We start from the raw sequence: 24,329 nt of genomic DNA, 5'->3' as shown, positions 1-24,329 counted from the left end.
CCTTACATGCATGAGAGATCCATCATATGGTTTACCTGGAGGAAATTTAAATGATACGCAGTGTAATAAGGCAAATAGAATGTTAGGAAATTATTCAGCAAATCTGATTGGCCAACATTCAGGGCAGTAATTCCTTAGACATTCCATTCTCAGTATGATCTTGCACTACCCTCAGAGACACGAAAAAATATGCCCTTGTCTGTAGAACCCCCATGGGAAGTAAATGCAAATCAGTGCACTTCCTCTTGTTCTTGCTCTGCATAAAGAGCCGGAAGGGCAAAGAACAGGTGTCACAAAAGCACCTCAGGAGCATATCTCTATTATTACTAATAAGAATGAAATGCAACCTTTGCATTTATAAGTAAATCATCGGAGGTACGTATTTTTTTCCCAGCTTTTAAAATCAATAATACTGGTATGTATTATGGTACTTTCTTGGGATTAATCACTAGCTGAAGTTTTGTTACTTGGATATGAAACAAAGTTCAGTCATCAATCCTGAAGAAATTCTCTGCCTCTCAGTCCCTGATACGGACCACCCTTTGCATGGTTGCTCCCTCTCAAACTCAGGGGCGGTGCTACAAAGGCGCCACTCTAGGCAGAGTTTAAAGTACCAACAAAACAAAACGGGTGGAGGCCTCCTAGCCTTTCCTGGATTATTTATTAAAGTCAGAATTTAAACAGAATTTACCAAGTAATTCTATTGGTAAGTATATGGCAGTGCTTCTAGGTCCAACATTTTGTGAAGAGTACATTTGCATTTATCAACCTGCCCAGACACCTTTTGTTTCAGAAGTTTGCAAAACAATTCCCAGAGGAGCAAAAGCAAGCAGTATTACTTGACTCTCTTCCAATGCCGTAGGCAGTGGTGTAGCCACTGGTACTAACCCTCACCTACAGGGGAAAAAAATATGTTAGGGAGGAGCTTAGTATCAGTAACAGTCTTTCCTGTGGGGTGAACATAGCAAGTTTGTGAGTGTTTACTAATCAGAATAAGGCTGTGGTGGAAGAAGAGTGATAATTTCAGATAATGGCTAAATATGAAGTTTAATGAGAATACTTAGTAGTCATTGAATATGACATTAGGCATGGGAATTAAAGGTTGGTGTTTCCATGTGATAAATACATTCATTATTTTATTTCTAATTGCATATATCTATATTACTAAAATCACAGAGATATTTTTAGTAATTCAGATACATTTAAGGATTAATGAATTAGCATTTGTATTATTTTCCTGTTACATTGAGGGAACAGATAATTTGGTGTTTGGAAGTAACTATTAAATGAAGATGTAATATAAAGAACTTTCACAGAAATATACTGAGCTCACTCTAGAATCTGTGATTCCCCTCCCCAAATTTCACCAGCCTTTGCCTCATAGAAGTTTCTCTTTTTGGATTAACACATCCAGACACAAGTCCATAAAGGAGTCAAACACCAATAATGAGAATAGATCCAAAAGTTGAAATTGTTGAAGGTTTGATTCCTGGTCAGGGCACATATCCAGGTTGTGGGTTAGATCTCCAGTTAGGGCATGTGCAGAGGGAGCAGATTGATGTATCTTTTTCACATCAATGTTTCTCTCTCTCACCCTTCCTCCCTCTCTAAAAATCAATAAAAATGTTTTTAAAAAAATTCTCTTTAGACACTAATCCTATAATGAAAGCATAAAAGGAGGGGATCAGTTCATGAAAGTTTGTAGAAGAGAAATATTATCTTTTTATACATTTTCAAAGAAAATTGGAAGTCTTATGTAAGAACAAAATGATAGACTCATAATTGACTTACAAGTTGAAAAGTGCTTAATAACTGATCTAAACCATAACTATGACTTAGATGGGCAAAGGAGGAGGCAATGGGGGACATCTGTAATAGTGTCAACAACTTAAAAACACACACTAGTTCAGAGTTCACTTCTATCATTCTATTTTGCTTTTATAAATTCTCCTTCTGATTTTCTACTCTAATTTGAGTTTTTGAGGAAACTAAATGTCTTTATCATTGAATTTATTTATGGTTTTTAAGATGTATAATGTGAACATTATATAAAATTTTACTTTTAAAAACAAATTTCTCTTACTTTCCACTGACTAAATTCTGAGTTAAGATTTTCATTCTTACTAATAGGCGTTCATATGAAAAAGTCAGTAAATACAGTGAGTAGAACTTTTGCATCTTGGAAAGAGTAATATATAATATCTTGTATCCTAATTAGGTAGAACAAATATGCTACAATTTGTAATTATTATAGCTATTACCATTATTTTTAATGAATCCATTCTTGAATTAAGGTTCTCTTTGGTTTATTCACAGTATTGTAAGGATTGTTATAAAAAATGAGCAAGGCTTTCAGCCATTTATAATAAAAGCTGAATGACTAAACAGATCTACATTTTTTTATTTGCATTAATGAGTTCATCCCCAAATATATATGCAATAATATATAAAATTAAGTTATAAATGTAGGGACGTGCTCCAAGTCACCATGAAAATCTGCATGCAAATGCATAATAATCACAAATCTACAATATTACGATATTAAAAAATACCCACAATTAAATTATCATGTGGAAATAATCATAATGTTATTGGAAACTCAATTATTGTGGCAACCCTTGTCAGGGAATTAGCAGAGTATGGCAAAAGCAAGTCAGACCTGAATTCATCAAATATATATTATCACAATATTACATGTTCACTTCGATTCCATGCAAAGACAAACATCCTCCCTCACTAGTATCTGCTCAATGCATTTGTATTATTCATGAACAACTCTGTGATCTATTATACATACAAAACTGATTGTATGCTTCTTGCCGCAGGCTATGGTGCGGAGACACAGAATTAATTTTATTATATACACATGCATGATAATTGTGAAGGATTCGGTCAAATACCAAACTCTGCTCTTGTGCCCCATTATTCTACTTTCCAAAAAAAGAGGTCTAAGGTCAGAAGCAATTTCTCTTTGTGACAGTGAAACTCTTTGTCATTTAGAGTAGAAAGTTCCTGGATACTAATGACCCCCAACTGTGAAAAATAGTCTATATACTTCTCTCTACCAAAGCAAATAGTTAAGTTCCTTTTGTAGATACCCTAAAACCTTTCATCAAGCAACCTCACACTAAGGACTGTTTAGGAATTGCTGGATGTGGCCACCTTGTATCTGGCCAGTTCCTCCGCAGGGACAGCTGGGTGAGATTTTACACTGACCAGGGCTAAAGCAGGATTTAAAGGGAACATCAATTTGCAACTTGAAGGCAGGCTACTGGGCTGCTTCCTTCCTCAGCAAGTGTCCTTCCTTGTTTCACCACTTCCTCTCTTGAACTCATTATAAATGTTTCTGTTTATTTTCCTAAATTGTAATATCCTTGGAAAGCCTTCCTTATTTTGATGTTTTTCATCCTACTGTCCCCTTGCCTTGCAGAGTGTTATGACATAAGAGAAAATAAATGCTTTTTTATAAGTTTAAGGTATTACTCCAGTACTGCTATCTATCATAATCTTATTTCCTGGATTATTCTATATCAGGTCTGTTCAATAGAAATATAATGTAAGCCCAGTGCAATTTTAAATTTTCTAGTAGCTATATTTTATAAAATGTAAAATAAAGATACAATTAATATTAATAATATTTTATTTAGCCCCATATATCTAAATTATTATTATTTCAACACATATTCAATATGAAAAATTACAAATGAGATGATTTAATTTTGCTGTGTATTACATACTTACTAGCATGTCTAACTTAGGACTACAATGTACTAGTGGTTGCATATAGGACTGAGCAGGTCTCCACTGGTAAATTCACTAAAACCAGTGAAATTAGGGGAACCAATTCAGGTGTCTATTCTGGATGCATCAATTATCAACTGCTTTCACTTTTTAATTGGTTTTCTACGTGTCATGTGGGTATGATATCAGATTCAGAGAACATTTTTATAATTAGAGCCAATAAAATAACTAAAAATAAAATAATTTTGGAAAAGGCACTATGTTGTATCTGTCATAGACAAACCTTCTAGAAGTAGTAGATGGGAATGCTAGTCTTATGCACACACCCTTTTTATACTATTTGAATATAATATATATGAAAAAAGGTGATATTAGATAAAATGAGCATAATTTGGAGTCAGACAAATCTAGGACAAAATCATATGTCTCTGCCCCTGACGCCATATTTCTGAGCTTTGGGTTCCAAATCTATAAAGTGAGGCAACAGTATCCAGCTGTTGGGTATGTTGTGAGAAATAAATGCGATATAAATTGTGTAGCACAGTATCTATCATATTTTAGACACCCAGTAAATGTTAACTATTACTATTTTTATCATTGTTTTTATGATTATTTAATGACCCCTAAATTTTCAAGTCTTCATAAAAAATGTGAATGTCCAGTCCTTCTGGACCCAGCTGGACAGATGAACCGTCAAGTTGGGTAAACTCTATATGGACGATCCATAAAGCACCCCATGCAAAGTGTCTTTCCAGTGGTTTCTTATCCTGATGGTAAGATAGAGAACAAACTGATGTCTAGCAGATGGGAGGGGATTAGGAAATGAGTGAAAAAGGTGAAGCGATTGAGAAGTAGAAATTGGTAGTTACAAAATAGTCACTGGGATCTACAGTACAGCATAGGTGATATAGTCAATAATATTGTAATAAATATGGTGCCAGGTGGGTACCTGAAATATTGGGGAACCGCTTTGTAAAGTATATGATTGTCTAACCACTATGTACACCTGAAACTAATACAAAATAATGTTGAATGAAAACTGTAATTGAAAAAAAATTAAGTGGAAATAAAAGCAGATGACTGTGTGAGAGTTTCTTGGAAATTTTAATAGGGAAGTACGAATAGCAGTAACTTACAAAACATGTCTTTAAAGAGGGTTTGTTCAAATTAAACACCTTTATCATTTTTTAATCTCCTTTAGAGTATGAGCCTGTCACCCGTCCTTTCCTAAACTTTTGGCTCTCCTGTGTACCTAAAACAATTTGCATTTGGAAAAATACTGTCCGCAGGAGTAGAGAGAGGTGAAGGGGCACAGTGGCCAATGCTAAAATATGTTTAAAATCATAAATTCAAGTGTTGTAAAGTCACAGCTATTTTTCCTGAGTTTCATATAGGCATATGTTTCAACAGGCTCCACCATGGTTTGCTGTGAAGCATTTATAACAGCATGCTCTAAAACGCTGCCGATATAATGAAGCTTTTCTCAACAAGCAGCAACACGATCGTGGCAAAGGTGAGGCTCAGGGAGGAGGTTTTAGGAGAACTTTCCTGAAACTTAAGCGTTTCATAACCTTCTGACAGGCTTGTTTGCTGCTTCTCTAACTTTCCACAAACTTCGGATGTATTAAGAGACCCTGCCAATATACTTTTTTTCATTTTGCTTTTACCTTTGGTTCTATAAATTAATGGAATTCAGAAGCTTCCATAGCTTCCCCGCCAATTACCTTGTGTGCCAGGTGTGCACTCTCTAGTGTCTTTCTAAACTCCTTTTAGTCTATGAGCAAGTTATTTTCAAGTTAACCTTGAATAACCTAAACTTCATATTAGCTCCAGACACTTAGATGTTCAGCAAGAGGACACTCCTCAAGGTGCATGACAGATTCCTGTCAGAGAGGTCAGGCAGCTAATGATATATTCGTATCTGTTGAATGATGTTTGGAAACCCTGTGTCCAGAATGTGGCTGTATTTTGAATAATGTGCTATAATACTCCTAGAAAAGCTTTTTTGAGTTTGTTTCTTGTTTCCTGGTTTCACAACATGCTATTGTCACACACTGATGCTTCCACTCCCTATTTCTATTTAGTCTTCTTACTAACAGTCCCTTCCATATACAGTGGGCTAGGGGAAACAGAAAAGAGAATTAAAATACACTTTTATTGTTGGCCAGTTTTCCTCTTTTCTCCTAGACCTCTAGCCCGGCGCTGTCCATAGAAATGTAATGAGTCACAAAGGTGAACCATATGTAATTTGAAAATTTCTAGTATCTACATTACAAAAAGAAAAAGGGAACAGGTTAAATACCTCTATTTTATTTAACCAAATGTATATTAAATATTATAATTGTAACATGACCAATATGACAAATATTGATGAAATAGTTTTCACTCCTTTTTTGTGTGTACTAAATCTTTGAAATCCCATTGTGTCTTACACTTCTGTACTTCTCACTTCAGACTTGTCACTTTTCACGTGCTCATTGGCATGTGTGGCTACCATATTGGACAGGCAGATCTAACCCAGCTCTTGGCCTTTCTCAGCCTGAACTGCAGAATACTGCTACCAATAAACGAAACAAAAGCTTTCTTTTCACAAAGCCCAACTGCTGAATACCGACTGACATTTGAACAAAGAAAATGTCCTTATATTTAAGCATCAGAACTATTACTTTTCCAATAATGCACAACCCGTGGGTCACTTCGGGCCATTTCTCATGATTTGCATTAGGTGTTCTTTGAGACACAACATTAATCCAGTAATAATTAAAATGATATACTGTACTATTAACATTCTCAAATCTTTAAAGCAAAGTGATCTATGCCTGCAGCACTGCCCAGACTGGCTAATTAAACAGCATACAGTTGTAAATGGCTATTGTAAGCATTTCCCTATTTAAAAATACAGCTTTGGGAAGTGCAGTTTATAGTGACAGGGGTGCTACCAGGATTGATCAGCTTTAAACAGAAGCCGATGCAGCACAAATATCAAGTTTTACTTGAGAGACTGGTATCTTGTTTTACTGCTAGTATGGGGGCTTTGGCCAAAAATGGGCCTCCTGTTGGCTGGCAGGCCAGGGGCCAGCGTAAGCCAGACAGTGCGGCTGAGGTTGCAGGATGGCAGTGCTCTAGGCGTGGACTCCTCCAGGTGTTCTTCCACAGGTGAGTCAGCATTCCAGGGAGACATACCAAACATCCCAGCAGGAGCAACACAGCTTCCATCCACCCAGCAACCTCTAATCTGCCGTGATCTGTCCCCACCCAAGGGATTTGGGTGTGTATACTGTAAAAAGACTTGTCTTCATTCTCTCTCTGTTTCTCTCTTTCTCCTGAAATTAGAGCTGAACTGTTTGCTTCTTGTTCCACCACTAATCAAAGTTAGTCACTTCTCAGGTTTTTTTTTTACACTGCCTTTTTTTTTTTAGCTTTGAAGAGCTGGCCTTATTTGAGTGTCTTTAATTTCTTGAAATGGAGCTAAAAATAGGGAGGCAGCCACATCAACAGAGAGGGAGTGGCAACCTCTTTTGTACATTTCACCTCCTTTCAGGACCTCACAGAGGAAGCCTCAGATTAACTTTATTAGCCCCAGGTAAACCCTGGAAGTAAACTCAGTGACACTGCCTTCTCTATTTCCATGTGCCAATCACCTGTAATGATCTTTATGTCATCAAATATCATTTTCCCTGCATCAGGAAAAATGCTCTGATTAGAATCACAGCAGCTGGCAAAGAGTTAGTGCTCAAAGAATGAATGAAAAATGAGTGAGTGAATGAGTAAGTTACTCAAAGTCAGACTATCTGCTGACTTCTGAGTCTTAAGTTTGAATGTGGACATTTTACATATTATATCAAAATATGTAAGGAAACTTAAGTTGTAGAAATGAGGTTCCTCTAAGTTCCTACTTTGGCTCTTTCTCCACGTTCCCAAGATTGAAGGTCAAGTGAAAGTATATTTTCCTAGATCAAGTCTAAAGTAGAATTAAGAATAAAGTACTGCTATACCAGAAAAAGGATCAGGACTGTGGTTCAGAATGAAATTGTTGAAAAGGCAATATTGCTGTTTGCTCAGGATAATTCTTCTTGCTATCGAGGCATTCAGAAAAGCTATTTTTAAAACATGTATCTGGATAAGTAGAGGTTTTGAGTTATCCCTTTTGCCTTACAATCCAAAAGCTTATATTTACCTAAGGTTTCCATTGAAACGGAATAGTGTAATAGAATAACACATATTCCATGCAAGAGTATTACGTGGTAGGCAAAGCACTAAATCTTGGGAGTGTTACACACAGCTCTCTAACGCCTCAACTTGCCTAAAAGGAAGAGTGAGTTGTTCACCAAACAGATGTCTGCAGTAATTAGATGAGTAATACAGATCAAACTCCAACTATATTTTATAAATACTTCTGGATGATCCTTTTTGATCAGTGTTTCTAATTGCAATTGTTCACCCTTACAGAACTGTTATGGTGGCCACATTAAATACCAGAGGATATTGTCAAATCTGGAAGTGACATTGATTGTAGCATATCCTCTTAGAATGGATTTTTACTAACAGGTAATTTGCACAGTTTCGCAACGGGAATCAGGAAGTTCCACTTGGCTTCAGCCATCCTGAGGCAGATTGAGATTACTGTTTAAAATACAATTTAAGGCAACAGTTAACAGCTGAGGAGTAAAAAAAACTGAGAAATCATATTTGGGGACTAGGGTAATGAAGCACTGAGTGATTCATTTCCTATTAAGATCTTCTCTAGAATACTCTGTTTGGTGTTGTCAATTCTGAAGGACACATAAAACTATCATATATGTAATAATATGTATAGATAGATAATACATAGATATAGAGGTTTAAAACATTAGGCACACTATTTTTATATGAATCACTTAGCCCAGTGACTAAATAAATACTTCATTTTTCAAAGGATATATTCTCATATCATACAGACATGAAAAATCCAAAATAAAGCAGAATGTATGCATTACAGTGCTCTAGACTATTAAGATACTTCCTGATTGGAGTGATACTTTGAAACTGTGTAAGCAAGTTAATCATATTCTAACTATCACCTCCCCTAATTTATATATAATAGCATTTATGTGCACTGGTTCTAAACTGTTATTCATCTTCTTTGTGCAGTTAGTTTTTACTAAGGCATAAATAAAATTAACATCTGTCAAATTAGTACACTAAGGGAAATGCCAAACTGCCATTTCCTTGGACAGCAGATGAAACAAAATTTAAAAGTTTATATATATACTGTCATAGGTACAATTAGTAAGTGATATGCACAATCATAGGAATAGGAATTGTACTTTACTGTTATCCAATTACCTACATTTCTGATGATATTCAATGATCTGTCAGTTATCAATGCTTGCCCCACTTCACCCCTTTTCAAATATCAAGTATACCATATTCAGATTTTGCTTATTTTACTCAATAGAAGCTCCTCTAAAACTTATTGTTTTTTTCCTGCATGAGAATTTGAGCCTGTAGCAACAAGTAAACCCACTTGGAGATAGAGGGTGTCCCAAAAATATGTATACACACCCTTTGAAGAATTATAAAGACAGTGTTTATTAAAATACATTTAATTTTCAAAATTCAGCTGTCAGCTGTTAAAATGTATATCCATGTTTTTGGGACACCCTGTATATTCTTAACCATGACTAAATGCAGTGATATATTTTAAGTAAACCAAAGTTCAAAATAATCTCAATATTCCACACTCTTACCATTTTCTCAATAAAAACAGATTAAACAAAAACAGTATAGCCCTAACCGGTTTGGCTCATTGGATAGAACGTTGGCCTGCAGACTGAAAGGTCCCAGGTTTGATTCTGGTCAAGAGCATATACCTTGGTTGCGGGCACATCCCCAATAGGAGGTGCGCAGGAGGCAGCTGATTGATGTTTCTCTCTCATCAATGTTTCTGACTCTCTAACCCTCTCCCTTCCTCTCTGTAAAAAATCAATAAAATATATTTTAAAAAAAGAAAAGAAAAACAGTATAGTAGAACAACAAACATAAACACTGAGACTTCATCTGTAGATGGTTGGTTGTTATAAATATAACAGCTACCATATATAAAGAGGAATACTGAAAATAGTTATTTTTGTAATAAGTACAATGCTTCCTGTGAGAAAGGTAAATTGACTGTTAAAAATATATTATTAGATTAAAATCACCACAATAAAGTGACTTCATAAGTGTCTTATACTTCCAAGTTTGTATTGAAGAAGAAAATGTCCTTTTGAGTGATTGAACTAAAAATCCAATGGGCATGACAGATGCTTGATTATATCCAAATGACATCAAATTCTAGGGTCTACTTAATCCAGAATTCAGCTAACTAAATATTTTATGTACATGAGAGAAAGAAAATCGAAACATGAAGTGAATTGATTGGATGTTTTGGAAAAATATAGACCAGAACATTGTTGTGATTGGTTATCCATTTTGGCTCTAAGACAGGGCTGCATCAAAGCCATAGCCTTATTGCCATAGAAACAGAAATCTCACTATTCTTTCACAAAACTTCTACAGTATCAGCCTGTTATTGTTCTGCATGCATTTCATCTCTTTTATCTTCAGGTGACAAATCTGCAATTTGTCAAGAATATGAGTCATATCCTTAAATACCACATATTTATGAATCAATCTTCAGAAAGTTAGTTAACTTGACATTGAGTTATTTTTCTATGAGCCGTATTTGATCTCCTCCAACTCCTGAAATCCTTTCTTAGAGACTTGCACTAAAAATATCAAAGGTTTTAGCTTAATAAATAAACAAAGGCAGGGTAGAAGAATTAACTACCCAGGCCCAAGGTGGCAAATTTTGTGATACTTAATCATAGAGGCCTGATGGTTATGAGGCCTCTTGATGTCCTTGGGTGATGGTGACTTCATTCTCCCATCCCCATAGCCACTCTCAGCCTCTATCCATCTTGTGAGACTTCCTATATAATATACAGACTTACTAGATCAGTGGAATTTCCCATTTCTGTCGCTTCATAATTTGTATCTCCGCTTGGCTACTTTATTCAGTTCTCCATCCAAGTCATATAATTTCATATGATAAAGGTAAGAAAGGAAGAATATTAAAATAAGCACTTCCTTTAAATCAGAATCATAGAATGATTTTAACACATATTACCTCTCTTGATTCTCACCACAACCATGAGTATTATTATAAACTCATTTATATATATATATATATATATATATATATTTATATATATATATAAACTTGTGGGGTATACTAATCTTAAAGGAATTTTGTTTTGATCTTTCACATCCTGTTCTTTCTCTATTCCTATGGCTGTGGTGATGAGGAGGTAGCTAACTCTCCCCTTCCCCCTGCCTTATACTTTTCCTCTTCTTCCCCATCCTGCTGAGGTGGGTGTCTGACCCTCAGGACAGATCAGTCAAGGATAGAGGGAGAAGGTTGGGTGAAGGGAAAAAAGCAGAAAGGTCTTATCAGATAAGCACTGTAGTGAGGTTGTGTTAATTCTCACCGAATTTGGCAAATGGTTTGTGGGACTCCAGGACCAATTTTAATCTATCCCCTACTTTGTTGTCGATTTCTATCAGCAGTTCCCTTGATTTAGGAAAATGCATCCCTTCCGGCAGGTCACTTGGCTACTTCCCCAAAATGTGGGAATATATTATCTTCTCACCACTGGACACTGGACTGACCTCCTACATCAAACCCTGTCGTACCCATTACTGAACTTGAATCATCACACTCAATAAAGTGACACTAATCACCTAAGTGAGAGGTATCCCTTGAGTACACAACCCCATGGAATCTGATGCCTAATGCCAGCATAGCATTTATACAGCATTGCCAGTAACCACTCTTTGCTTCTCTCAAATAGAATATAAGGCAATCTAAGCCCAGCTCACCCAGCTAAACAGCCCACTTTTGGGAGAAGGAGTATAGCTCACAGGATCCAAGTTGTAATCCATGATTATCTTCATTCTCTTTTTCTTATGACAGATCCAGATGGTCAGAAAGATACCTTAAACTTGTTTCCCCACTTTTTTTTTTAGAAATCTCACTTTTTTGGCCCTACACATTGCTTTGGTATGTATCATTTATTAACTGGAATTATAACTAAAATCATTTCCTTTTAACAACCTATTATCTTTTCAAACATCATGAACAAATTAAATATTTAGCAGTTTTAGAAGTGACAATATTTTTCTAACTTTTGTCTGACAAAACAAAACTGTGGTTTTTGGAACATAATTCCCTTATTGAAAATCATCACTGTTTTATGACTATTGTTTCCCTCTTTCAAAAAATATCTTTTAACTTGTTACATCTTCAAAGAATTTGAAACACAATATTTCATTTTAATAACAAACTGGACAAAACAGCAGTAAGTCCCAGCTTGCATAAATGAAGAGACCATTGTCTGCTGGAGGTTAAGAAGTGCCAGTAGCCTGTTATTTCCTCAAATATGAGATTCTCCATCAATTCAGCAAACTATAATCACAAATGTGATTTAGCTTTAAAAAAATATTTTTTAAAACTTTGAACATATTTTTACATTTCTTAGAACTCAATTGAAGAAAATGACAAAACTCTAATTAGTTTTGGGTACTTGACTTGAGAATATGTAGGCATTACTTTATTAACACTGTATTTATATTTCATATATTCAGTTTTAGGAACATGGGTGAATAACTATGTTTAGGTATGTGTGCATGTGTGTATTGAGTGTCATGTAACAAATCTAACATATACACTGACGATTCACATCAACTTGAAAATGAAGAATATAATCAACATCAGAACAAAAGAAATGTAACTATATGAAAACTAAGTGGACAAGTAAAGTTTCAAACGTAAGTGACAATAAATGTGATAAATAAATACTAATTAATACTAATAAACAAGAAAAACTAAGATCAACAAGAAAATAAACATCTCCATGGCAAGAAAAAAAAACATGTATCTTCCTTTCCTTCCTGAAAACTTCCATCTCAAAGCACTCAGATGGGGCTGAGCAACACTGGTGTCCATGCCTGGCATTGGGTGGGGAGGGGTGACACAGGGTGTCAGGGTCAGAGCAGAGTGAGAAAAGAGGAGACATGGGGCAGGGAAAGGGGAATGGGCAGCTCAGGAATGAGGTACAAGTACCCTAGGAGGGTGAGAAGACTCAAGCAGAGTAAGGGGCCCACATGGGGCAGTGGGGGTCTCAGGGAAGAGTGTGTTGGGGATGGTGTCTGCCTTGGATGACTATGGGAGATGGTTATATTCACAGGAATTGACCAAATCAGTAAACCTAGCACTTCTAATAGAAGATATTTCTCACTGTTAGAAAATAGTTATGAACATGGAAAAAGAAGGCAAGGATAAACCTCGTTGCTTGGACTTAGAAAGGGAGCTATAGTTACGGTTTTCTAGATAGACTGATGAATATAATAAATATGTTCATATTTCTACCAGGGTTTGATAAGAGAAAAGAGGTACATATACTAGAAAGAATATGCAAAAAGAATTTCTTGTAGAGATTAAATCTTATACAACCATGACTTTAGTTATGCAGTTTACAAATGGCTATGGCTTCTGCCTCTGGTGCTGGGCCAGAAGTCAGCAGAGCAGGCCGTGGGGAAGGAAATGTGCCTGTGAAGTGGGGAGTGAAAGGAAAAACTGTAAGCCATGAGGATGAGCCCATGTCTGTCTTTCTCTGCCTCCAACATGGATGCTGAAGTGACCTGCAGGAGAGGCTGATGACCCTGAACATGGAGCTAATGAACATGCACCTGCCATCATTCCAGCAGGAGTAGGAGGAGCTGGGCATTCTGGTGCTGGCTCATGTCAACCAGAAGAGAAACCAGACTTTCCAGAAAGATCATGAACTCTCATAGCACTTGACACTCCACTGACCTTCCGATCATAAATGTGGCTACCATTTTCTTTCTGCCCTTCAGACCTCACTCAGATTTCTCCAGCAGAAGGAATTCTGGGAATCAAAGTTCATGCTTAGCTAAGGTGAAGCCATACAAAGCCATCACAATCACAAAACAACAACAACAAAAAATCACTTTAATCAAGTTACTATTGTGAACATCAGAAGTAGTAAGATAAATTGAAATATATATTTTTTATTGATTTCAGAGAGGAAGGGAGATGGAGAGAGATAGAAACATCAATACTGAGAGAGAATCATTGATTGGCTGCCTCCTACATGTCCCTTACTGGGGATTGAGCCTTGACCAGAATTGAACCCATGACTTTTCTGTCCATAGGCTGACACTCTATCCACTGAACCAAACCATCTAGAGCTGGTGGGCCATCTTGATAAGATGCAATAAGCAGTATCTCTACTGAAATATTCCTGTAAAGGATTTGTAACCTGAATCAATTTGTGAGGCAACTTCGGACAAATCCAAATTAAGGGATAGTCTTCAAAATATTTGGCCTATAAAGTTAAAAAGTGTCAAGGATATAAAAATTATGAAAGGAGTCAGGAACTGTTTCTGAATGAAAGAGACTTCAAATATATCACAAATAAATGCAACTCATGAGTTTGAACTAAATTTTTTGCTGCAAAGGACATTTTATAACTATTAGGAATACCTGAATGGGGTCTGAGGTTCAGAGTAGTAATATCTCAATGTTAATTTTCTAATATTGATGACTGTGTTATGGTCATGTAGCAACATGTCTGTTTATAAAAATATACAGTAAAGTCTTGTGGCATCAAGTTGGGCAGATGCTCTCAAATGGGTCAAGAAAAAATCCTTGGCATTCTGCTGTTGCCACTTTTGGATAAATTTAAGATTGCTTCCAGATTCAATTAATAAAAGGGGTAAAAGAAAAGAACTAATAACAATAGCGAACATCTATTTTATGTTTGTCATATTCCAAACACTGTCCTAATCCCTTTATCTGTATTACAGTATTTTATTTTTATGACCTGCATAACCTAGAAACAATTGTTATTACACGTTTACACTAAGATATTAGTGTTCAGTAATTTCAGTGTCATATAACTAATGAGTCCATAGTAAAATCTGAACCCAGTTTGTCATCAGAGTGAGCTTTTAATCATTCACAAAACTCATGTTTCATGTATGTAAAATGATTGAAAGGGATTGCCACAATTACATCCTCAATGAGAAATGTATTTTAGTAGCAGGGAAAATGACCAAAAATATAGGATAAAAGAAACAATAGTAAACAGATAAACTGATAGAATAAATTGACAAACATAATTAGCTATGTACTGTGAAGGAAAACATTAAAGAAAAACTAAATAACAAGATTGAGATTTTGAAGATTTTATATGAGTAAGGAATACTAAATACTTCTGATATAAGAAGGGAATAAAAATACTGAAAACACAAATGTTTTGTAGAAAAATTGATGCTTAGGCATGAATATCAAAATCTAATAAAGCTTTAAAACAAAAAAATATATAGCCCGGCCAGCATGGCTCAGTGGTTGAGTGTGGACCTATGAACCAGGAGGTCACAGTTTGATTCAGGGCCAGAGCACATGCCTAGGTTGCCATCTCAATCCCCTGTGTGGGCATGCAGGAGGCAGCTGATCAATGATTCTCTCTCATCATTGCTGTTTCTATTTCTCTTTCCCTCTCCCTTCTTCTCTAAAATCAATAAAAATATATTAAAATAATTTTAAAATACAAAAATACAATCTATAACTTTGGGAATGCCAAATGGAAAAACAAATATTAAAACTTAACCAATGTAAAAAAAAGGCAGCAAATGAGAAAAGAAAAAAAAAGGATATCAATAAGAAAACTAATACAAAATGGTAAAAATAAGTCCAAATATATTTATTATCTAATACATTTAGACAGGTTAAACTCACTCAGTTAACAGCAAATGTTTTATAATGGGTTTTAAAAATGTAGCTCTCTATATGCTGCTTATAAGAGATATACTTAATATACCTACTTAAAGTTTGAACACAAAGAAATGGAAAGAGAAACACCAGATAAATTTCAAACAAAAGATAGACAGTAAAGCAAGATTATTACAGGATAATGAAATTCAAGGAAAGAGGTTTGATAGTCACAGAAAAACTAGATAACTGAAAACATGAGTTATAATAGCCATAATCTAGTAAGCACTCACAAAAATGCCTCCAACACATAGAGCAAAGCTGACTAAAGGACTAAATTCTCAATTATAGTGATGTGGAAGCATGAGACTTGGTTGGAAAGTTTGTAAGGAGGACATTCCAAGAAAAGGGAAGTATGCGGAAAGCCACCCACCCTGTTTATCGGAATTCTGATGTAGGGGAGTGTTGAAGGTGACACCCCTAATTATTCCTTGACCTTTCCAAACAAGTTGTGCACGTGCAGACCCCTGGGTGTTTACTGAAATCCTTATGCTTAATCTTTGAGTGTCCTTGCTTAAAGGACACTATTAACACATGTATCCTCCTAATATTACTTACCCTACTGATTGTATCTAAAAGATAAACTTTATCTCCAACTGCTGTTACAATAAAAGCCTAATGAGGCAGGCAATCTAGGTTGTCTGGTTCCTTTAGCCAGGTGGTCCCTTAGTCCTCTCTTTCACAGCAAACATTGTGTCAGAGTAATCCATTCATTTGTAGCTTGGGGTCTTCTGGTCAGCCCTGGCATAGTGAGAAATTTTACACATGATTCTCAGAAATTATAGTTTAAGTAGATTTAAAAATGGTACAGAAACAAAAAATTTGAACAAAAATACATTTAGTCATATGTATGATTATACATTATGTGTATATGTACATATAAAACAAATATCAGTTATTTATTCTTTTTAAGTGCATATAAAACAGTTATAAAATTAATCAGGTATAGGCCACACTAAAGTCTTTTGAATTTTTTAAACATTTATTTTTTATTACAGTTGACATACAATATTATATTAGTTTCAGGTGTACAACATAGCAATTAAATATTTATATACCTTAGGAAATCTTCACTCCAATAAATCTAATACCCATCTGGCACACAATGAAGCATTAAAATATTTTAAATAATTATTATAGAAGGACAATAGTGTGATTAATTTAAAAACAAAAGTGTTAAAATAGTGTAAACGTTGATAATGTTGAAACGTTTTCAGATGCACTTCTAGTTAACTTATAGATTAAGGTGGAAATGTCGAGGATTCAAATATTTTGAAGTTAACAATAATGAAAGTGAAATATAACAAAGCTAAAAGATCAGTGAAAGTGTGGTTTATTGTTTGTTTTCTATCTTAAACATAATTTAAAAAAAAAAGAAAGTAAGAGATTGAAAAAATGTATTTTGAAAATGCTATAAGAGAAAATAAATGATGGACCTAAGGTGAGGAGAAAAAAGGAAATGGAAGCAAGTGTTAAAGTTTACAAAAATGAAAAACACAACAGGATCTATTTTTTTTTAAAGTAATGAAACAGACACATTTTAAGCAAAACTAACAAAAAGTGAAAATCTCAAACACACAATAGTACAACAAAAAAGAAAATGTTAGCAATATATTCAATAGCTTTAAACAGTATGCCAATAAATATAACTTTTACACTAAATTGGATAAGGTCAGTCAAAGAAAAATATAGAAACCACTCTCTTTTATAAAATATAAGCAGAAATCCTGAATAAAAAAAATACTAGCAAATCAAAGTCAGCAGTGCTTGAAAATAAAAGTATTGTAATTCACTAAAGTTTATTCCCAATATGAAAAGATGACTCAGTCCCACAGAATCTATAATAATATAGCATATTAACAAAATTAAGGAGGAAGAAACACAATTACCTCCAAGTTGCAGGAACACTTTTATTCATGATAAAAATGCTTTAAATATATAAATAGGAATGAACTTCTTAAATAATAAGAAATCATCTACATAAACTACAACAAGATAATGTTTTTTTAAGACATGTTGTAAGCATGCCCACTGAAGGTAGGAGTCATGGGATTCTTCCATGTCCCTGGTATTAAAGGTGCTAAGCAATACATTGAGGGCCAAAATGGAGAATAAGAATTGGAAAAGAGAAGACAAAATTATATAAGGATAGTATATTTTTCTATACAAATCCAAGGGAATGTATATGCAAACATTGAGAACTACTAAGAAAGTTAAACAGGTGGCTAAAAGCAACTAAAAATAAGAGCATTTCTAAACATCCTAATGAGTTATTGTGAAGCATACTAGGAAAAAACAGTTCATTCTCAGTAGCGGAGGGTGTGGGGAGAAGGGGGAGGAGATTATAAGATATATAGGAATAAGCCTAACAAAATATACTTAATATCTTTATGCAGAAAATTATAAAATATTATTGGAAGACAAAAATCTGTCTTTATGAATGTAGAAATATACTATTTTAGTGGTAGGCAAGACTTAATATAAGATGTCATAATTCCCATATTAATCTCCAAATTAAACTAAAGCTGATAAAATGTCAAAAAAAAAAGTTTTCATGGCGTTTAACACTCTGCTATTTAAAGTAGGATAGTGGCAAGAGATGAAAATGGCCACCGCAGTCAAAACACTCCCTCTGACAAAGTTTTCATGGACAGCCTCAGTGCAGAATCATCAGCGTGGCTATCTTGACATCCTGAGAGACTTGTCCTCTTTGTACCTCACTCAAGTTTAATACAAATGTCTCAATAAAGTTTTGGTTTCCAAGTGTGCATGAGTTGTAGACAAATAAATGAATAAACAACTTATCAAAAAATCATAAAAGAATAGCAAGGTGTGAGAAATTTTTGAAGACATATATCGAAGGCATAGTGTTTAAAAGACTATACTTTTAACTCAATATTAAACAAAAACTGCCCTGGAAGAGAACTGAAACTGTAGAAACAAACACCAGTACATGTATTTGCATACATATGTACATGCACACACATGTATACACATATATATGTATACTAGAGGCCCAGTGCACAAAATTTGTGCACAGGTAGGATCCCAAGGTCTGGCCAGTGATCAGGGCCGGAGATGGGGTCTTCCAGCTGCTGGCCGGGGCCTTCCTTTGTTCTGCACCACCTCCTGATGGTCAGCACACATCATAGCGAGTAATTAAACTCCCAGTCTCCTGGTCAAACCCCCAAGGGGATAATTTGCATATTAGCCTTTTATATATATTTATAGATACACATGTATGTGTGTGTGTGTATATAGATATATATATATATATATATATATATATATATATATATATACTGTATATACTAGAGGCCCTATGCACGAAAATTCGTGCACTCAGGAGGGTCCCTCAGCCCGGCCTGCACCCTCTCACAATCTGGGACCTCTCGGGTAGGGTCCCTAGGCCTGGCCTGAGATCAGGGCCTATCGGGGTTTTCCTTCCCAGGACTGTAGTCAGCTGGCCCCACCCCCGCCGCTGCCACTGCTTGCCATCTGTGCAGCACTGCCCCCCCCTCCCCTGCCACTGGTGGCCTCCCTCTGCAGGCGACAGGCTGGGTTGCAATGGCTTGGCTGGCCTGGGCCTCCCTCTTTCTTTGCTGGGGGGTGGGGCCAGCCCTGCGAGGGGCTGTCTGCCTACCTGATCGCCCCTAACTGCTCGCCTACCTACCTGATCACCCCTAATTGCTGGTCTGCCTACCTGATCACCCCTAACCACTCTGCCTGCCTTCCTGATTGCCCCTAACTGCTTGCTTGGGGGTGGGTCCAGCCCAGCGAGGGGTAGTCTGCCTACCTGAATATCCCTAACTGCTGGCCTGCCTACCTGATCTCCCCTAACCACTTGTCTGCCTACCTGATCACCCCTAACTGCTGGTCTACCTACCTGATCACCCCTAACCCCACTGCCTGCCTACCTGATCTCCCCTAACCACTTGTCTGCCTACCTGATCACCCCTAACTGCTGGTCTACCTACCTGATCACCCCTAACCCCACTGCCTGCCTGCCTGATTGGCCCTAACCACTTGCTTGGGGGTGGGTACAGCCCGGCAAGGGGTCCTCTGCCTATTTGATCTCCTCTAACCACTGGCCTGACTACCTGATCACCCCTAACTCCTCTGCCTGCCTGCCTGATTGTCCCTTACCACTTGCTTGGGGGCAGGGCCAGCACTGACTTCCGGTTGGTCAGCCTGTGGTCGTTACTGGTCATTACAACCCAGGGTTTTTATGTGTTAGGATATATATATGTACTATGTATACTATGTCTCTCTGTATCCTATATAATAAAAGCCTAATATGCTATGTGTTCAGTCGGCCCATAGTCCATTCAACCAATCAAAGTGCAATATGCTAATGATATGCTAAGGCCACCCAACCACTCGCTATGACGTGCACTGACCACCAGGGGGTCAGTTAGCTTGCTGCTGGGGTCCAGCCGATCGGGACTGAGTGAGATGGGCTGGACATGCCCTGGATCCCTCCCGCGGTCCCTCTCTGGCTGGCCAACCCCCCGCATCCCTCCTTGGCCCCAATCATGCACTGGTGGGGTCCTTTGGCCTGGCCTGCACCCTCTTGAAATCTGGGACCCCTCAGGGGATGTCAGAGAGCTGGTTTTGGCCTGCTTCCACAGGCCAGACCAAGGGACCCCACTGGTGCATGAATTCGTGCACCGGGCCTCTAGTATTTATATAATACATATCTATACTGTATATGTATAATCAAGCATACACATTTACTCACAGCATCTTATATAATAAAAGCCCAATGACTGAAACAGCAGAACGACCAGAATGACCAGAGACCAGTACCCTCGCCCAGGCCGGCCCCACCCCACAGCAGGGACCCCATCCCGATCAGGGGCATGGCTGGCCAACAAACCAACCCTGGCTCCTCACCCTGGCCGGCCCCACCCCCCAGCTGGGACCCCCCCACCCTGATTAGGGGCGTGGCCAGCCTGTAAACCACCCCTGGCCCCTCGCCCTCCAGCAGGGACCCCCACCTTGACCTGGGGAATTGGCAGCCCCCAGCCCCTGCCAGCCCCACCCCCCAGTGGGGACCCCCACTCCAATCCAAAGCCCCCATCAACAGGCCAGCCAGCCCCAACTGGTGCACCGGGCCTCTATCCTATATAATAAAAAGGGTAATATACAAATTGACCCTAATGGTGGAATGACTAAAATGACAGTTCAACCATTCACTATAAGGCGCATTGACCACCTCTCGGTCCCTTTCCCTGGCCAGCAGGCTCTGATCACCCGATGGCGAACAGGGAATCAGGGGTGGGTGGCGGGGGACGTGGGTGGTGCCTGGCCAAGGCCCCTGCCCCATCGGTCACCCCACACACAGAGGGCAACCTGCGGCAGGGGCAGGGCTTGTGAGCAGGTGGGAATGGCCGATCTATTGGTCCCTTCCCCCAGCCATCAGGCTCCAATCGCCTGATGCTGAACAGGAACCAGGGTGGGTTGCGGCGGGGGGCGTGGCTGGCGAGCAGGTGGAACGGCTGACCTCTCAGTTCCTCCCCCTTGCCAGCAGGCTCCGATCACCTGATGGTGAACAGGGAACCGGGGGTGGGTGGTGGCAGGGGGTGGGGCCTGCTGCGGGTAGCCAGGAATGATGGCACTGACCATAGGCCAGGCCTAGGCACAGTACCCGCACACAAATTTCGTGTGCTGGGCCTCTAGTATAATCCTATACTATATATATGTACTATAAAGTACATGCTTATGTACAGTACATGCCATTTAGATAGATATTATACCTCTGTATCTATACATACTAGTATGTACTCTACATATATCTGTAGGTGTATACATATGTAGAGACAGGTAATTATTTCTGTAGTTTCTGTGGTATTCCTATGTTCTCTTTATGTCTGCACATATACATTTATGCCTATATGAAAAGGTGGTCAATTTAACCACTCATAAAGGAGTTATGAATTAAAAAATAAACCTTCTATTTTTATCCAAGTCGTAAAAGTCACATGGTTAAAAAGAGAATGCCAAAAGTGGTGTGTGTTTTTTAAGTAGGAGTCGTGCAATACAAGTGGAAAAATAAATGGGTATGTCTACATTGGGGAGCAGTCCATAATGCACATGTGCAGAAGGAGGCAACTCATTATTGAGAGCAGAATGTCCCAGACATTGTGAAATGAATGGAATACTCTCTTCAAAAATGAAATGCTGACTATGTGGGTTGACTCTCTGGAGCAAGTTTTGGATGCTGGCTCATTTCTGCATCCTTCCATGGCAGCCAGTGGGGATGGTATAGATACTTTGAACCTCTGGTTGAGTCACTAAATCTATACATCAGGTAGATCTATATAAGATAACCAGATGCAAGCCAGGTACTCAGCAAGCCACATGGTTGTTTCCAAATAGACTTTTGTTTGCTGGGGTGAAGTTGTACACCAGGCTATTTCAACACATGTGGTAGCAGAATATCAAAACCAGTCTTGCCTTGACATTTGGCCAGTGATGAGAGGTGGGATTTAAATGTGGAAACTTGATTGAAGTAAGTTTCATCATTGCTATTTTGTTTTGATATTTTAAGTACAAGTGGAAAACAGCAGAGGGTATTGTTTCCTTGGAAGTAGCACTCATGATTCAATATGTTATATGCTCTCTGACACCTTGAAGTTTTCCCTTTGTGACAATTTCTCACTCTCTAACAGGCAAGGTATTTACTGAGCTCTTGTTGCAACAGCCCACTGACAGAAACTTCCTTCCCATTAAAAACATTTGCTGTTGAGTATTGTAATTCTCATGTGTGTCCATTTAGTTCACACTAATTTCTGAGTTTGTTTTCAGGTATGCCTTTTGTGGGAGTGATTTTATTATTATGAACGTATATGAAGTGTTATATCATTATTTGAGTCAAACATTCATGTTTCAATCACAAATTTTATTGAGTGCCAACAGGTAACCTGTATTGACCCTCATGCTGGATATAATAATGGCCAGCAGTTATTGAACATTTACTATGTGCCAGGCATTGTTTTGACAGCTTTATGTGAATTACTTCATTTATTCTTCCCTAAAAACTCTATGAGATAGATATTGTTATTCTCCCATTTTACAGGTGAAGAAACAGTTGCAAAGGGAACTTAAATGATTCATTCTAGAGCCTCAGCTGGCAAGTGAGAAAACCAAGATTAAACCTTGATTGCCTGGCTTTAGAGAATATACTTCTAGAATCTATGTGGTTCTGCCTCTTGTAATAAACAATCATATTCCATACTATCAATGTCTAAAAACAAAAGAAAGCCTGATAAATTTTTAACCTATAACAACTTAAATAAATACACCATTTTCATAGTTAGAGTTTAGCAAAATTAATAAAATTTTTGCTTCTGTTTAACCTCTTTTGAGTTCAGTTTTAAAAAAAATGGTTCTAGAGATTAACTAAAAAATGACAGATGTATGGGTCTTGACAATGTCAGACTTATGGGTCTTGGCAATAAGTTGTGGAGGTTTCAGAAAGTGGGGACACTGAATCGGATGCTTCCCAACAGGGAATTGGCTGAGGTTCAGATGGGTGCACTTTTGCATCACAGAAGCAGGTAGCCTGGAATAAGGCATGGATGGAGGGATTCTGTCATGTAGTAAAATACCAAGGTTCAGTGACTGTGTCCCCTTCCTCAGTCCTTGCTTGCTACACCAGTTCCTTTAGGACTGGGATTTGGTTTCTGCTCCTGTTCTTGCAGGGACCAGCATAAGATTGCTCAAGGATCTTTTGCTTCATTTGTGTTACCTCATTTTATCCTTATTGTTTTGAATGGTAAGAAGCAGAGATGGTTTTCATTTTTTTGAAGAGCACTCTGTGCTTCAGAGATGTTATCAAACTTGTTAACAAAGTCAAGCGCAGAGAAGAAGCATGTAAGCTAGGTGTGTGAACTATGCGACTCTGGATCATCCCATCTTTAAAGGGAGACACCAATACAGGACCTACATTGGAACTGCTCCCACTCTCACTTTTGGACCTTTGTCTGTCTTCACACCTTATCTTTCACTTATTATTTTTAAGATTGAGCTTTAATCACCATACCCAATAATATGAATCCACAGTATGAATATGTCCCTAACAGTCTGTTATAGCCTCTCCTACATTCACAGCCCCAAAGAATCTCAGGCCTACTGCCATCATAGCAATTATCACACATTTTATTTCATTTTTTCTTAATATATTTTTATTGATTTCAGAGAGGAAGGGAGAGGGAGAGAGAGAGAGATAAAAACATCGATGATGAGAGAGAATCATTGATCAGCTGCCTCCTGCAAGTCCCACACTGGGGATCGAGCCCACAAGCCAGGCATGTGCCCTGACCTAGAATTGAACTGCGACCTCCTGGTTTATAGGTTGATGCTCATCCACTGGGTCAGGATGGCCAGGCACTCAGCATTTTATTTTTTATTCTTTTTAATAATCCTGAACCAAAGTTCTTTCAGGGCACAGATGATGATGACAATGATTACTTTTTTAATTATTACTTTTATCCCCAGGGTATAGTAGCGTTCCTGTTATACAGAAGTTGCTCACCAACTATTTGTGGAAAAATTCATAATTTTTAGTTTGAAAATGAATTAAAATATTGTATTTGACCTTCAGCATGTTGTGATGAAGAGCTACTTCCCCTCCTGAGCCCTGGTTCTTTCAGTAGCATTCAAGGGGGGCTGTTCACATAAAAACACATGAGTATCTTTGGCAAGG

The 24,329-nt window shown here is 37.6% G+C and overlaps 1 pseudogene; it reads left to right on the top strand.

Moving 5' to 3' along the window:
• Window positions 1–6,766: 6,766 nt before the first annotated feature.
• Window positions 6,767–24,329, top strand: part of LOC114233202 (U1 small nuclear ribonucleoprotein C-like) — a 31,434-nt pseudogene continuing 13,871 nt past the window's right edge.

The sequence above is a fragment of the Eptesicus fuscus genome, chromosome 9, assembly GCF_027574615.1.
Source record: "Eptesicus fuscus isolate TK198812 chromosome 9, DD_ASM_mEF_20220401, whole genome shotgun sequence".
NCBI classification, from domain to species: Eukaryota; Metazoa; Chordata; class Mammalia; order Chiroptera; family Vespertilionidae; genus Eptesicus; species Eptesicus fuscus.
This window is presented reverse-complemented; position numbering and strand designations above follow the sequence as displayed.